At 41.3% G+C, this 17,608-nt stretch overlaps 1 protein-coding gene across 5 annotated transcripts in view; it reads right to left on the reverse strand.

Annotated features, from left to right (window-relative positions):
* The window catches only part of ITCH (itchy E3 ubiquitin protein ligase), a 118,164-nt gene extending 107,063 nt beyond the window's left edge, over nucleotides 1-11,101 (reverse strand). For 2 of the 5 annotated variants that reach the window (XM_081832949.1, XM_081832951.1), the window contains exons 1-2: nucleotides 10,960-11,100; nucleotides 7,050-7,126 (exon numbers count right to left, since the gene is read on the reverse strand). The gene's annotated coding sequence lies outside the window, so the exon portion shown is untranslated. Of the gene's footprint in view, nucleotides 1-6,998; nucleotides 7,019-7,049; nucleotides 7,127-10,959 lie in introns of those variants that run through there. The other 3 variants (XM_081832954.1, XM_081832950.1, XM_081832953.1) reach the window with 3 other exon arrangements.
* Nucleotides 11,102-17,608: the final 6,507 nt, after the last annotated feature.

The raw sequence follows: 17,608 nt of genomic DNA on the forward strand, positions 1-17,608 counted from the left end.
CAAATATCTTCTCCCATTCTGTCGGTTGTCTTTTAGTTTTGTTGACTGTTTCCTTTGCTTTGCAAAAGCTTTTTATCTTGATGAAGTCCCAATAGTTCATTTTTGCCCTTGCTTCCCTTGCCTTTGGCGATGTTTCTAGGAAGAAGTTCACAAAGCCCTACTTTTAACCTTTAATCAAACATTTACTGAGGGACTATACATTGGAGAGAATGGTTCTAGCTGCTCTGTCAACAATAGGAAAGGAGGAGAATAGCAGTAGACTAAGAAACAGAAAAGATATGGGCAGAAGCCTACAAAATTATTAGGATACCAAATACAAAACAACCCTAATTAAAAAAATGGAAAAAGGACTTGAGCAGACATTTCTCAAAAAATATACTAACAGCCAATAAGTACATGAAAAGATATTCAGTATCATTAATCATTAGAGAAATGCAAATAAAAACTATAATGAGATACCGATTTACTCGTTAGGATGATTTTTAAAAAAAAACAGCAAATAACAAATGGTATGAGTGTGGAAAACTGTAATTCTTGTGCGCTACTGGTGGGAATGTAAAACGTTATAGCTGCTGTTCCTCAAAAAATTAAACACAGCATTATCACCTGATCCAGAAATTCCATTTCTGGGAATATACCTAAAAATACTAAAAGAAGAGACTCAAACAGTTATTTGTGCACCCACATTCACAGCATCATTATTCACAAAAGCCAAAAGGTGAAAGTAAGCTAACTGTCCATCAACAGAAGAATGAATAAACAAAATGTCTTCTTCACATTAAGATGGGGTATTAGTCAGCCTTAAAAAGGAATGAAATCGGGGTGCCTGGGTGGCTCAGTCGTTAAGCGTCTGCCTTAGGCTCGGGTCATGATCCCAGGGTCCTGGGATCGAGCCCCACATCAGGCTCTCTGCTCAGCGGGAAGCCTGCTTCTCCCTCTCCCAATCCCCCTGCTTGTTTCTTCTCTCTCTCTCTGTCAAAATAAATAAATAAAATCTTAAAAAAAAAAAGGAATGACATCCTGACACATGCTACACCATGAACCTTGAAGACATTATGGAAAGTGAAATAAGCCAGACATAAATGACAAATACTGTATGATTCCACTTACGTGAAGTACTTAAAATAGTCAAATTCTATACAGAGACAAAAAAGTAGCATAGTGGTTATGAGGGATTAAGGGAAGGGAAGTGGGGAGTTATTTTTTAATGGGTACTGAGTTTCAGTCTGGGATGATGAAAAAAATCTAGAGATGCACAATGGTAATGGCTGCACAACAAAGTGAACATACTTTTTTTTTAAGATAGATAGATTACTTATTTACTTATTTATTTATGAGCACAAGCAGGGGGAGCAGCATGCAGAAGAAGTAGGCTCCCTGCTGAACAAGGAAAGGAGCTCGACCTGGGGCTCGATTCTGGGTTTCCGGGATCATGACCTGAGCCGAAGGCAGATGCTCAACCCACTGAGCGACCCAGGCGTCCCAAAGTGAATATACTTAATGTCACTAAACTGAACACTTAAAAACGTTTACAATAGTCAATTTTACGTCATGTGTATTTTACCACAAAAAGAAAGAAACAAAGGGGCACCTGGGTGGCTCAGTGGGTTAAGTAACTGCCTTCAGCTCAGGTCATGATCCCAGGGTCCTGGGATCAAGCCCCACATCGGGCTCCCTGCTCAGCGGGGGCCCTGCTTCTCCCTCTCCCGCTCCCCCTGACTGTGCTCTCCTGCTCTCTCTCTGTCAAATAAATAAAATCTTAAAAACAAACAGATAAACAGAACAGATAAGTCAATCATTTTCATTATCCCTTAGAGATGAAAACATCAATTGATACAGTAAAATCAACTAACTGGGCTAAATGAACATAAGCACTCCATCTCCATTCCCTCTTGAAACACCAGCAAAATAAAGTCAAAATCCTCAAGGACAAAGACAAAGGGCAAGGAGATGATAGCAGATAAATGTCAGCAACATTCTAGACAATGAAAAGCAGTAGTAACTAGGTTCTGCACATTTCAATATATATATAGAATATAGTTTTTAATTAAGACCTGTAGTTAAATATCTTTCCTCCAAAAAATTCAAGAACAGAAAAAGATAATCTGCGATTTCCTTTTCACTACTGACTTTTCACAGAAACAAATGCAGCTAATCCCTCTCTCATGTTCCTTACCTTCCCACTTCCAGAGCAAATCTATAATTAAATGAACCACCTGAAAATCCCTTTCAATATTCAGAACAAATGAATTCCAAAAACTAGGTTAGACCATGCTTTAAAAAAAAAAAAAAAATCCCTTCTCCATTAAACAGGTTTAGATTTAGCTCAAATCTATTTGACCCTATTGCTGCATCTCTCTGACAGCAGCAACTTTTTGTACTTTTCAGAGGCTCAGTTCAGTACTTTTATTCATCATTGAGGGAAATACTGCTGCATCTCAACTATTCTTAATACTCCGGCTACACCTAACATACTACTCAGCTTACTTATCAAAAAAACTACTTACAATAACTACATTTGGCATTTTAGCCAAGAATGAGAAATAACTTCCCCGTGTATGTCAAAATTTTCATGAGACAGTATAAACAGGACAAAAGGCCTGGTGAAAATAAAATCCTAAAAATCACTTTCTCAAGTTACACAGAATAAACACATTCCACCTTTCTACAACATTTATCAGTTTCTTTAAACATTCTAAATCATGAATTATTGTGTCAAGTTTCTGCAGCAAAATTCTACATCTTTTCCATGAGCAAACTGTATTTCCAAACTTTGATAAATACAAAAATCCATGTATAAAGTCTAATGAAACTTATCAGAGGTTAACTGATATTACCAAAAACCCAAAACTAGAAATGTGATAAGCAGCTGAAAATTTCTTCTTTTTTCTATTCTATTTGTGCAACCTGGGAAATCATAAGACTATGTATATGATCCATCATTAAGGAGGGTGCTGGGGTGGAGAGAGTGATAAAGATCTACAACACAAAAAAGGAGGGATAATAGTATTATTCTCACATACCCAAGTTTTTACAAAAGAGTGAATAGGGGAAAAGCTTTCAAAATTGGCTATCTTTATCTACTGCAGGGTCCCACTGTCACAAGGTGACCCATATATATGCTTTTGTCTCTTATACAAGCTTTTGTCCCTTCCTTTCCATTCCCACTACCACCTACCTCCCTAGCCTGTTCTCCCTGCCTCCAGACCCTACCAGCCCTAGTAAATACTGCAGACCTCAGTATTACCTAATAAATCACCACAAAACATCATTTTATCCTGTCAGCCAATAGGACTTAAGGTTATCCCAAAACAAGAAGGCTGGTCTCTTAACTTTTCCAAACTTTCTCCTATTACCAGGCCCATATAAACCCTCTTCAGACTAATCTAAGCTCCAACTAATCTATTCGCTGTACTACCACCATCTCAAGTCCATTCCTGCCTCCATACCTTTGCCCATTCTAAATCCATCTTAAATAACTTTCTTCCTCCTCCTCTCTGCCTTAATAATTATTCTGCATACCTCTCATTCAGCCCTAGACTGAGGTATTGCCTGAACTGTTTTAAATCTTTATGTGGGTAAGGACTTTCTTCCCAGAAGGCAGGGAGCATGGGCTTTGATGCAAAAAGTCAAGCTCCAGAACAGAGGTTGCAAAGCGGCAACCCACAAGACAAATCCTGCCCACAGTGGTGATTTGCTTGGCCCACAGTGTTTATATTATGATTTTCAAAAGTTGCCAACATTTAAAAATAAAGATTTCTCACAAAATCTGGATTCCCAGCTTCTGTTTAGAAAAAAGTTAAGATGTTCAGTCCACACTTGGTTCTATGCTCCCCACTAGATCAAGAGTGAGCCAACACTGAATTAGGTATTTTTTAATGGTTAAAACGGTCAATTAAAAAAGTAAGCCTAAGAATAAAAAATAAATAAATAAATAAATAAAAGTAAGCCAAAGCCGCTTAACAGCTACCCTATTAGAGGAACATGAATTCCCTAGTTCACTTAAGTATCAATTTGATCTTTACTACTTAAAATGTTCCGTTTAAATTTACAATGCTCACCCTAGATAAGTTTACTTAATGAATTAAAGAATTGAGACAAAAATTTTAAGACAAGGTTGGTGGTAATAATGATAATAAAACAATTACAGCAATGAACACCTCATACTTATTGTGAGCCAACTATTGTTCAAGCAAAAATACATTACCTTATTTAATCCACACAACAACCCTATGGATATATGCAATTTCTAGTCCCAATTTACAGATGAGGAACTTGACCAAGGTCATACTCCCAGTACACGGTAGAGCCAAAATTCAAAACCAGACAATCTAACTCTAGTACATACCGTTAATCCCTACAATATGATTCCTTTAGACTAGCATCCTCTCCTCTGTGACCAACTGAACTGATTCCCTGGAACAAAGAATCAAGGCTAAATTTTAGATACCCCTCTTTCTCTGAATAAGAAGCAAACCAAAGTTCACCTAAACATGCCATCCAGATGGCATCTGGATTTTTTCCTTACCCTAAAAGAAAAATTTCTGTCATTGACAGAGAAAACATTACAGATCCAATAAAATAATACAGATTTTCTCAGAAAGCAAGTATGTTATTAAACATTTCTGGAGTGAGGCAAGCTCAATATGCAATGAATTCTTAGTTTAAAACTATGAAGTGATGATACAATACAAAACTTCTTTCCTGGGACAGAAGGGTAAATCTATTAGGGTAAGCAGTTTCCAGACATGAAAAAAAACCTGCAAGTTTCTTGAGGGCAGGGACTTTCTTTTTCATCCTGAGTCCCTGTAATACCTAGCATAGAGCAGCACTTAGCACATATTCAATTATGTTAAAAGAACCAAGAAATCTAAAGTTACTACCTTAAATTGCAATGCAATGCAATCCTTATTATAGCACTTATCACCTTGCTTTTTACAATAATTACTGGTGAGCAAGTTTGTTTTCCTGACAAAAACACAAAATCCTTGAGGCAGGGGTTTTATATTAAGTACCCGTTGGGACCTAGCACAACAGGAGCTCAGTAAGTGCTTGCTGAATATTACAAACATTTCTATACTTGGGTTTTCTACAAGTCTCTCTTTCTACCAATGTTTAAAGTAGAATTTAAAATATAATGGCTTCTCATTTATAAGGTAATGGATACTATGAAGTTCTACTATAAGATATTTCTAAGACCAATCTTATATTGTGGTATCAACAAAGCCCTGAAAAATTAGTGAGACAGAACATAAAGCACAAAATATAATCAAAGAGTGAGAAAACGGAGAGATCATCTGATACCTTAACGGACAAGTGAGGAAACGGAGGCCCAGAGAGATTTAAGTGAATTGCCCAAGATTACAGAACTAAGTAACAAGAAATACCAAGGCTAGAACCCAGGTCTCCTGAATTTTGCCTTAGTTTTCTTTCCACAAAGAACTACTCTGTGAGTTCAGGACGTAGGGGATACTTTTAGAACTATTTTAAAGACACTTGGTATGGGGGCAACTGGGTGGCTCAGTTGGTGAAGCGTCTGCCTTTGGCTCAGGTGATGATCCCAGTGTTCTGGGATCATCAAGCCCCACACTGGGCTCCCTGCTCAGTGGGGAGCCTGCTTCTCCCTCTCCCTCTGCCACTCCCCCTGCTTGTGCTCTCTTCCTCTCTGTCACATAAATAAAATCTTAAAAAAAAAAAAAAGATACTTGGTATGAAGAATCTTTCCCAGCACATAACTTTTTGTGAGGTATTATGTCACCATTAAAGAAATGAAAGCTGCTTTGTTCCTTTACTGCAGATAACACCATCTCCTTTTCCCCTTCTCTATTTGCTCTATGTATTCTTCATTTTCATGTATTTCCTTTCATTATTTTTTGAGAATTCTTCTTACCATGTCTTATTTATCTACTTTCCCTCTTAGCCACTTCCTTTCCTACTATCTCTCACAAAGCTACCCCATCTCCTTCCTTTCTCTCCATAATTATAAAAAAACAGAGTAAGCACACATTTGATTATAACAATGGCCTAGGACACCATAACAGGTAAATCATAGTCTTGGTTTCTAAGCATTTATAAGATAATTAGTTAACAAAAATATAAACTAAAACACAAAGGGTCACATAGAGGTATGAATAATAAATACTGATGTTTACAGTGAAGACAGGAATCTAAGTATGGAATCTAGAACATTTATGTGAAGGTAGTAATGACAATGACAACGAAGAATTGCAAGGTTAGAATTAGTGAAAGGGACCACTCTCTATCCTATTCAGCTTTCTCACCTACCAATTCAATAGTTTTACTTCATTCACTCCTTACTCTCTTACTGCTTGAGTTTTTTCATGCTCTACTTTTTTCCTTATCCAGTAGAGTCTTCCTTTTCTCTCTCCCGATCTTTTAAAGTCAATCTGTCCTGTCCTCATGTTTTCCTTCTCAGTATTACTGCCAATATCTCCCACCTTATAGACCTAGATAATGTCTTAAGTTGTGAATTCATTGTTTTCTAAAGCTTTAGCATGTATTATTTTATTTGAACTTCACAACAATGTCAGGAAGGCAGGTATGAATCAATACATGTATTTTACAGATATATAAACTGAGACCAGGCAAGATTAAATAACTTGCCAAAAGTCAGTTTGTCAATGGCAAAATCAAATCAGACCTTTTCTTTCCAAATTCTCTTTCTCCACTGCATGTTGCCTTCTTTTTACTTCTTACACTTTTTAACCATAATGCACATATCTGGACAAGTATACAGAGAAAAACATTTATAAAACAGCACAAATGGGAAAAATGTGTGTATGTCCAGGAAAAACAAAAACAGAAAAGTCAGAAGACCCAAAGTAAGAGCAAAGTGTGGCTCACAGGCTAATCCTTATAGAGGAGACTCTGAGTTTCAAATCCAAGTGGAAAATGCCTATTTCAACCAACTGATGTAGTCAGCATCAACATCCTCTTTCCCCATACCTCCCCACAGCAGTTATATGAGTAGAGCTCACCCTCTGCACCATTCCTGTCCCCCAATCTCTTTCACAGGCCTGCCACCATACCTGAAGTTCTCACCGTTCAAGTCACTTCTTTGGGTTAAGGCGTTGTCTCCAGTAGGCCACTGTTAAATGCATGTTACCTGAGAGGGAAAGGAGGGTCCATTAACACATTATTCCTATGGTTAAACACATCAGATTAGCATTGACCTTGGGAATCTGACAGCACAATGTCTTTTTAAGTTTCATGGGATTAAGGGTGCCTGGCTGGCTCAGTTGGTAGAGCATGTAACTCTTGATCTTGGGGTCATGAGTTCAAGAACCACGATGGGCACAGAAATTACTTTTTAAAAAATAATAAAAATAAAAGTTCCATGTGATAGATAATTTGGGGGGAATAGATAATTTTTGATGGGGCAAGCAGGGTAAGAAGGTGAGTCAGGGGAAAAATGACTCCTACAGTGTATGGGGTGATGCCCGCCTGAGTATGATGGCTACATGGCAAAATGAAGATGGCCATAAAACACACACTCTACCTACGGGGGTCACTGTAAGAATGGTCCCTGCAACTTGGGAGGCTCCTAAGGATAGGAAAAGAAAAAGCACTTCAAGGATCAGAGTACAGTCAGTTCTGAAAAGAAAAAAAGCTGAGGTGGCAGCAGTTTTCCAAGGACAGTGCACTGCTAGACTGAAGGAGAACAGCTCTTGGTTAATGGCTACTAGTTGTGAGGCTATTTCCAACCCAGTATTTTTAGCTGAAGGCCGACCTACCAACCAGATAATGCTGCAATTCAATTCTGCACTCCCCCACCCACTAATTTATGTTAACTCAAAACCAGTATCATGTACAGCCACAAAAATCAACATGCCTTTACTAAGAGCTTATTATGAGCCTAGAATTCGGCAAGGTGCTGTAAATACAGGAAAAAATAACTTTATACACTTTTGCCTTAACTCATATAAAGAAAACCAATCCCCAAAACCCAAAATTGAGAGAGGGGTAAGGAACAAGAAGTGAGGGGTGAGGGGGGAAAAAAAAAAACACACAAGCAGGTGACTATTTCCTGTACCAACAAATTTCTTAAGCCAGAATAAATAAAATTCACTTCTAGGCCAATGTTCCTTGTTAAACTCTTGCCTCAACAGTTAAGAGGCACAAGCTAGAAATATCTTTTTTCTTTTGGTCTAATACCAAAAGCTCTTGAGCAGCACACATTCATCTTGACACACTGGAGAATAACAAACTAAACTCAGTTCTAATTCTAGCTCTAATTCTTAACTAGCTCTAGGTAAATTATTGAACCTGCTTAGGATTTTTTTTTAATAAATAAACAGAAAATTAATAGTTTGGAATAGTCTAAGGATGGCATATACCTGGCACATATATCACCTACTAGATAACTATGTCCACATGAAACATCACTAATCAATCGTAACTCCCTTTCCCAGAGAACACAAATGACCAAAATCCTTCTCAATACAGTGCTCTGGCAGCTACTTCAAAGCACTCTGCTGGTCCATAAGCTAAAATATATTTGCCACTGTGGACTAGATAATCTCTGCAATCTCTTCCAACTCTAAAATTCTAATACCAAGTTTCTGAGTATGAAAGAAAAACACTTCGAACAAGCTTAGAGCAATAGTGTTGATAGTCATAAATTGCAGTCTAATCTCCAAGTTCTCCTCCAAACTGCAGCCAATCTGATTCTAATTTTTCAAAAGTGCTAATTAACAATATACTCTGATACCATCAATATATATAACCTGGCAAATTATTCAGATTTGCTAGTGGGTTCTTTTTACAGAATAAGAGCCTTTTTACCCAGTCTGGTCCTAAAAATTCTCATCCAAAAATATGGCAACAATATTGCACTAGTAAACTAAATCTAATTGCTGCAGCCTCTCTCCAACATCAAGCCTTTTCACCTCTCACCTAGACCTCGGCAATAGCCACTCTTCCACCCTTTCACTCACCACTAGAGCCATTTTTCTACAACATACATGTAACTCATATCACTTCCCTGTTCAAAATCTTAATCTACTGCTAACATAAAACTCAAGTCTTTTAGCATTGTAACTTTTCATACAGTTACCTCCTTTTACCTTTCTGACCTCACGTCCCACAATGCTCTCCTTCCCCATCCCACTCCCTGCTCCAAGAACCCTTTTTCTCCCACAATCTTCTGCATTTACACAAAGCATTAAGGGGTTTTCTCTGTCTGCCCTGTCCTTCCCTTTCCCCATCCTCATCACACTCCTACCCGTCATATAAGACCCAACTTAGGACCAGGGGTAGGTCCTGCCACCTTCTATGGCCAAACCCCAGACAGAACTGGTCACTTCTGTCTCAAAGTTTTTTGAGCATTCCTCAGTAGTTTCACAGTATTGTTTGCCTCATTGGTTCCCAAGACCATGAGAGCTGCCTGAGGCATGTTTTAAAAATAAATTCTTCAGGGCCAAAGCAGACCTACTAAATCAATCTCAGAAAAGGAGACCCTGGAATTTCTACCTTTAAAAAGCTCCCCTAATTATTCTAATGGACAATTTTGGGAACTACTGGTTTGTCTATCTCTTCCAATAGGGAACAGATGTGTTTTTTTAAAAAGAATTTAGAAATGATTCCCTCTAGAATACTGTAAAAAAGTATTCTACACTCGTTTTTTATTTCATATCCTTTTTGACTTGATTCTTACACTGAACATGAAAGAATTCCTTCTTTCACAACCAAAAAACTTACTTTCTCTGTTGTAACTGTACCTCCAGTAAATCTATGAATACATAGTGCAGACTCTCAGCATTATCTGCCATGAGAATTTTATTTCAGCTGAGAAATCCTTAGCCGATTTTGAGGGTGGAAATACATTGCCTTTACACTACTTCCTTAAAACCTAGTTATATTAGGAGTAGATGCGGGAGACCCCAACTAGGTGCAATGGTAAGTGGCTGGCTCCAGTGCCTCAATAATTTCCAAAGAAAAAAACCCCACTTTTCCTTCCCCAAAAGTACACTGACGCTGTAGAATTATGGCAGAAAATGTAACAAGATGAAGAGGCGAATGTAAGCAAAAAACCAAGTTAAGTTGTGACTGGGGAATCGTGAATTGCGGGTAGTTTGCACGTTCACCTGGTTACGTCTCTAACTTTAGGCCTAACGTCTACCTGGAGTGCAGAGACCCGGCGTTTCTCTTTAAGTCGTGGCCCGGGACTATGTCTGAAAACTTGAGTTCCCCACTTAGTTCCCGCAAGTCATATCCTCATCACGTTTCGACCCTTAGAATACGTTCATAGCTACTTTTTTCTTTTCTCGGCTAAAGAAAAGGGCACTCAAGGGGGAGGGCAGTGACAGCTCCACGTCTGCAAAACTCTGCGCCGGGAGGTGCCGGCGAGGCCGCGGCAGCGGGCGCGGAAAAGGGCGCCCGGGCGGGACCACCACGATGGGGGACAATGGAGGGAGGAGGGGAGTGGAAGAAAGAGGAGGCAGCCGCTATGCTGGGCCCGCCTCGCGACTGGGAGCTCCAAAAAGTCTCGGGAAGGCCAGCCGAGTGGCAGGTGGGCCCGGCCGCCGCCCCTCACAGGGCCACGTCGGCCGCTCCGGCCGCTGCCGCCGGGCCCCGCGCGTAGGCCGAGCCGCAGGAGAGTGGCCCCCGGGCGGGGCTGAGGGGCGCGGGGCCGGACCCTGCAGGCCCCCGCCACAGCCCAGCCCTCTCACAACTTGGCGCCCGCGAGGCGAGGGGCTCCACCATACCCCGGCCAGGCAGTGGTTGCTCGGCGCCTCCGGCCAACCCACCCCTCGGCCACTAGCCCGAGCTCCCCGCGCCCCCCCACGGGCACCGGCTGTGAGGGAAAAGAGAGCAGTTGCGGCTCTGGGGTCCTCCGCCCGCGCGCCGCACTCCTTCACCCCTGGTTCTCCTCGGACACTCTCATGCAGGCTCGCCCCTCTACCCAGAACTGCCCCCAGTCCGCCCGCGAATGTTTACCGGGACTCGGGGCGGCGGCGACTCTTCAGTCCCTCGACTAAGATGGCAGCCGGTCCCGAGCCCCGACCACAGCAACTAGAGCGAGTTGGCGGCCAACGCGCAGGCGCCTCTAGCTCTGGAGGTATTTGACCACAAGCCCCAGAAGGCCTTGCGCGCCAGCCCGGAGAGTTGGCCGGAGCTGGGGAGCGCTTCTAAACAGTTTATTCGCCCTTAGGTGGGAGGGGCTCTGGGATTGCTCCCAGCCACTCTAGGCTTTTTGTTTGTTTGTTTTTAAAGCACCCCCCCACCCCCGAACCTCTGAAGACTGTAGCTGTGGTTCCCAAACGCTAATGTGCATCAGAATCACCTGAGGGCTTGTTGAAATTTAGGGGCCCCACCCCCAGAGTTTCTCTTTCAGCAGGTCTGGGATGGGATCTAGTAATTTGCATTTCTAACTCTGGTGTGCTCCTGGTGGGGGATCACACTTTCAGAACCACTGGATTATAGTTTATTCCTTAAGAAAGTACACTCGGGAGTTAAATTGATTGGGTTCAAATCCACCTTTTAACAGGGTGCGCTCAAGGATGATGAAATAGCCAACATGTAAGTGGTGCCAATGTGGCAGGTGTTCGAAGAACTGATCAATAAGCTTCTTTAATCCTCACAACGGTGGGGCGCCTGGGTGGCTCAGTCGTTAAGCGTCTGCCTTCGGCTCAGGTCATGATCCCAGGGTCCTGGGATCGGGCCCCCCATCGGGCCCCGCATCGGGCCCCGCATCGGGCCCCGCATCGGGCCCCGCATCGGGCTCCCTGCTCGGCGGGAGGCCTGCTTCTCCCTCTCCCACTCCTCCTGCTTGTGTTCCCTCTCTCACTGTGTCTCTCTCTCAAATAAATAAATAAAATCTTAAAAAAAAATAATAATAATAATCCTCACAACGGATCTATGAGGAAAGTACCTCCATTATCCTCACTTTATAGATGCATAAACCAAGTCACAAGCTGGATACAAACCCAGGCAATCTGGCTTCAGAGTCCATCCTCTTAACTTCTTCATGGGTTGTTTGTGAGAATTAATAGGCTGTGCAAGTAGACTCAGAGGCCCAGCTAAGTGCCTAGTAATTAGTGACCTTCACTATTATTGTTTAGCCTGTTTCCTCCTTGTGAACTTATTTTACCAACTGGAACGTCACTTGCGTTTTTCAAAGTACATTCAAATCTCTATGTCAATGTTTCCTGCAATATGACTTAGGAGAGCTTGTTAAAGGTCCAGACTCAGGGACCCTACCCCATTCAGAATCTCCAAGGCAGTGGTTCTAAAACTTTAGTGCCCATCAGAGTCTCCTGACGGATTTGTTCAACCATAGATTGCGGGTCCCCACCCCCAGAATTTCCGATTCAGTAGGTCTGAATTTGCATTTTTAACCACAGACCACACTTGGAGAATCATTGCTATAGGGCAGTGTTTTTCAACCTTTTTAAAAAATTATCAGCTCTCTAAGGAACATTTTTAGACATTTTTCTCTAATTATTCCCCCCATAAAATTTTAATACCACAAATATACTATATATCTATTAATGTACCATATGTATATACGTGCTTTTACATAAGCAAGGAAAAAAAAATTTTTTTTCCTCTCTACCCACAACCAATTTTTGTCCTATTAAGAATGTATGCCCTGGGATGGGTTAGCCTGGTGGTGGGTATTGAGGAGGGCACGTTCTGCATGGAGCACTGGGTGTTATGCACAAACAATGAATCATGGAACACTTCATCTAAAACTAATGATGTAATGTATGGGGATTAACATAAGAATTAAAAAAAAAAAAGAATGTATGCCCTGGGGAATGTGGATTTTTTAAGTAGTTCCCTAGGTGATTCTTGACAACACACAAGTTTGAGAAACGCAGTGTCCTTTTAAGGTTTGAGATATTTCTATGACCATTATACAGAGAAGGAAATGAGTCTCAAGGAAATTAGATGACTGGTTCAAGATCACTTAGTAGGAAACCAGGGATCCAATCAAAGTCCTCTGGGTCCAGATTCTGTCTTCATCTACAATTTTTTTTTTTAAAATTTATTTATTGGAGAGAGGAAGGGTGGGCAGAGGGAGAGAGAGAGAGTATCTCAAGCAGACTCCCTGCTGAGTGGGGAGCCCCAGTCAGGGCTCGATTTCACGACCCTGAGATCATGCCCTGAGCTGAAACAACAGTGGGTCACTTAACCGACTGAGCCACCCAGGTGCTCCATGTCTTCATCTGTAATTTTTTAAAACATATAATGTTAGGCAAAACTAATCTATGGTGTTTGAAGTCAGGATAGTGATTATCCTTTGAGGAGAGGTAGTACCAGGAAGGAGCACAAAGGGGCTTCTCCAGGCTGGTAATAATGTTCTGTGTCTCCATCTGGGTGCTGGTACATAAGCATCCTCACTTTGCGAAAGTTCACTGAGCTGTATACTTATGATTTGTGTCTTTTTCTGTATTTATATTATATGTCAATAAAAATTTACTTAAAACAGGGGCGCCTGGGTGGCTCAGTCATTAAGTCTGCCTTCGGCTCAGGTCATGATCCCAGGGTCCCGGGATCGAACCCCGCATCAGGCTCCCTGCTTGGCAGGAAGCCTGCTTCTCCTTCTCCCACTCCCCCTGCTTGTGTTCCCTCTCTCGCTGTGTCTCTCTCTGTCAAATAAATAAATAAAATCTTAAAAAAAAAAGTTTACTTAAAACAAATATGCTTTAAATACATAATTTTTTTTCAAAAAAATGCACCTCTTTCTACTATACACCAAAATTCTCAAACTTAAGAGTGCATCAGAATCACCTGGATGGCTTATTAAAACCAGATTGCCAGGTATTAGCCTCAGAATTTCTGAGTCAGAAGGTTCTGTTTTCAGGCCCAAGAATTTAAATTTCTTTTTTTTTTAATATTTCATTTATTTATTTGAGAGAAAGGGTGAGAGTACAAGCAGGGGGCAGGCAGAGGTAGAGGGAGAAGCAGACTCCTGCTGAGCAGAGAGCCCGATGTGGGACTCGATCCCAGGACCCTGGGATCATGACCTGAGCCGAAGGCAGATGCTTAACCAACTGAACCACGCAGGTGCTCAAGAATTTACATTTCTAACAAGTTCCCAGGTGATGTTGATGCCCGGGGATCACATTTTGAGAACCACAGGACTATGCTATCCTAACTTGCTAATGCCAACAGGGTGGATTAGCTCTGATCTGGGAGGCAGTACCTAGCAGAAGTTAATAATTTAGGTTTCTTCAGAAACATATGGATCAAGGATCTAGTCCTGACTGTCAACAATTTACTTTAGGGATCTTAGGCAAGTCCCTTAACCTCAGTGTCCAAATCTCTAAATGGAAATAATAGATTCTACCTCAGGATATTGTGAAGATTCTGGGAAATCTATGGTAGGTAGTTGGTGGTTCTCCAAGGAGAAGCTGAATTGGTGAGAGCAGTGAATCCCAGTGTGGCCACTTCTTCATCTCCCATGCCGTGGCTCTGGCTCCCAGGTTCCCTGATTCAGAAGTCAGTCTAGACCTGGTAAGAATGCAGACCCTGTGATTGATAAAGCCTTGAACCACCTACACCCTCCTTCTGCCTTGGACACCCAGGTCAGCCTAGGACAGGACTCAGCCCTGCCAGAGCAGGGCTGGAGGAGGCCCCAACCAGCAAGGGAAGGAGCTTTCCAGGCCTCTGGGGAGAGAAGGAGGGAAGGAAGCAGGGATGCAGAGCTGGAAGGAGTGGGAAGAGAAACCCCAGCAGCCCACATGCCGCCTGTCACTGGCTTTCCCTGCAGAACACTTAGTCATTTCTGCTGTCCCTCTCTTCCCTGAAGCTACTTGGCATTCAACTGCCAGAGGCAGGGGAAGACTTGAAAAGTGGCAGAGCTTCGCATTGATGAAGAGCAGACACGGGATGGAGCTTCTAGGAGCCCAAGATCTGGATCCAAAGATCTGGATCCACTTAAGACCTCATGGCTCTCTCATTTGCCCTCTTTAAGACTTTTTCCTCATCTGCAAAATGATGTACACAAGTTCTGTACCTAGTTGCCTTAGTCACTTGCCAGGCTTAGAAAATAAAAATATAGGATGCTCGATTAAATTTGAATTTCACGTAAACAATGAATAACTTTTTAGCATTAATATGTGACAAATTTGATATAACATAGTTATGCTAAAATTACTTTGTCTATCTAAAATTTAAATTTAACTGGACATCTGCATTTTATCTGGCAACCCTATTCCCAGGGTTTTATCCACTTTCTCCATTAAGAGTAATAAACTTAAATTCCTCTAAGAGGGATGCCTGACTAGCTCAGTCTTTAAGCGTTTGCCTTCAGCTCAGGTCATGATCCCAGGGTCCTGGGATGGAGTCCCACATCAGGCTCCTTGCTCAGCAGAGAGCCTGCTTCTCCCTCTGCCCACCACTCTTCCTGCTTGTGCTCATGCAAGCGCTCTCTCTGTCAAATAAATAAATAAATAAATAAAATCTTTTAAAAAATATTTATAAATAAATAAATAAATAAATTCCTCTAAGGGCCAGTAAGAAGAAAAATAACAGTTAATGTTTACTGTCTACATTGTAGTTACAATGTAGAGTCTCAGGTGCTTTACATGCACTAGCTCATTGAATACTCCTGGCAACTAGGTGGGGTGCTGGGTTTCCAAATCTATAAAATGGAAACAGTAATAGATACTATCTTGTGGGTCATTATGAGGATTAAATGAGTATGTATAACACTTGGAACAGTGCTAAACGGGCACATGGCAAGCATTCAATAAGCAATAGCTGTCAGTTTTCCCATTATGCAGATTGAGAAAACTGAATCTCAAAGAGACAAAGTAACCAGCACATAGTCACACATCTAGCAAGTAGCAGAGCCAGGATTTGCAGCCAGACATACAACACCGGCAACTGTGTGTTCCATCAACAGGAAAATTGATAAACTGTGTTATAGTCACTCATAGAGTGGAATACTACTAGGCAATAACAAAAGTACTAATACGCAAAAAATAGATAAGCCTCAGACATCATGCTAAAAGAAAGACACCTTATACAAAAGAGTATACCCTCTATAATTCTATTTGTATAATGTTCTAGAACAGGTAAAACCTAATCAATGGTGAAAAAAATCACAATGGTAGTGGCCTTTGGCAGGAGGGAATTTTCTGCTGTTGAAATGTTCTCTCAGTAACTTGTGAGAGGTGTGGATTACACAGTTGCATGCATTTGTCAAAACTCCGCAAACGGTATACTTGAAATCTACGCATATGTAAATTGAACCTAAAAATAAAAACAAATATCGAGGTCTAATGATAGGGGTGCTGAAGTGTCTAGAGGGAGAGTGAACTCTGCAGCTTCTTTGAATTGCATCAAATAAGATGGATGGATGGAGAGCTAGATAAATGAATAAATACATGACAAAGCAAATATAGCAAACAGCAACTGTAGAATCGAGATGGTGGAATAGATGGATGTTCACTGTACAATTGTTTCAACTGTTCTATATGTTTGAAAATTTTCATAATAAAATGTTGGGAGGGGAGGGGAAAATCCTGCACAAACAAAATGCAGTCCACCTTCAGGGCTGGATTTGTAACCCTTGATTCATTCACACACACATTCATTCATTCATCTCCCACCTGTCCCCCCCCCCTTTTTTTTTAATAGGCTCTACACCCAATGTGGGGCTTGAACTCAGGAGCCTGAGATCAAGAATCACATGCTCTACTGACTGAGCCAGCTAGGCAAGTGCCCCTGTTCCTCTCTTTTGAACTACAAACTGGCATGATTTTATTTCCAAAATTCCTCTCTCATTGCTTCTGTCCCAATAGTCCTCTTAACTGTGTTCCAGTCCCCTCCCTACTACTTACTTGCTCTATTTCTTGGCCTCTCTGGGCCTCTGCTGACATCTGAAAATTGGAGTCACGTGCCTATTTTATCAAAAGGCAGCTGACTGGACCATTTAATCTCTCCTTCCCCAAACCATAAGTTCTTCAAGGGCAAAGACACAGTCTTATCCATCCCTATATTTCCTCTGGCCTGTAATAACACCTTAAATATGCTCAGAAAATCCTTGAATGAAAATTTCTTATAAATTGTGAAAGAAGGAGACAGAGACACACTGAGTGCCCACTGTATGCCCTGAACTAAATGTGCCTATATTCATCCCCAATGAGGGAGGAGGCATTGTGAGTACCACTTTTCTAGAGGAGGAAACAGAGGTCAGAAGGGTTGGGTGACTTGCCAAACTTCAGAGAATGTAAGAAACAGACCTGATATTTAAACCTAGGACTGTCTTTTTCACCTACTTCACAACTCCCTCTTCTTGAATCAGTGCAAAAAAAGAGACTTTGTGCTTCTCTGTATCCTTCAGATTTTCTGTACTGAATATAGAAATAGGAAAAAAAAAAAAGTCACAAAAATAAATAGCCATAAGGAGCTCTGAGCAACTCCTCCTGCAGTTTTTGGGAGGACTAAAATTTGGATGAGCAATTGTAGGACTGAAGAACTCCCTTGGATAATAAACAGTATGTCAGAGCTTCTACTCCTGCTCATTATCCCCAGTTCCCTCTTTTCTTGCTTTCAAACCTAAGGTTGTCCTTCTCCCAGTAAAGCCCCATTGCCCTATCTCTACAGATTGCAGATCAGAATCATTTCTTGC

The sequence above is a fragment of the Leptonychotes weddellii genome, chromosome 10 (genome assembly GCF_054177405.1).
Source record: "Leptonychotes weddellii isolate Sample4059 chromosome 10, ASM5417740v2, whole genome shotgun sequence".
Lineage (NCBI taxonomy): Eukaryota > Metazoa > Chordata > Mammalia > Carnivora > Phocidae > Leptonychotes > Leptonychotes weddellii.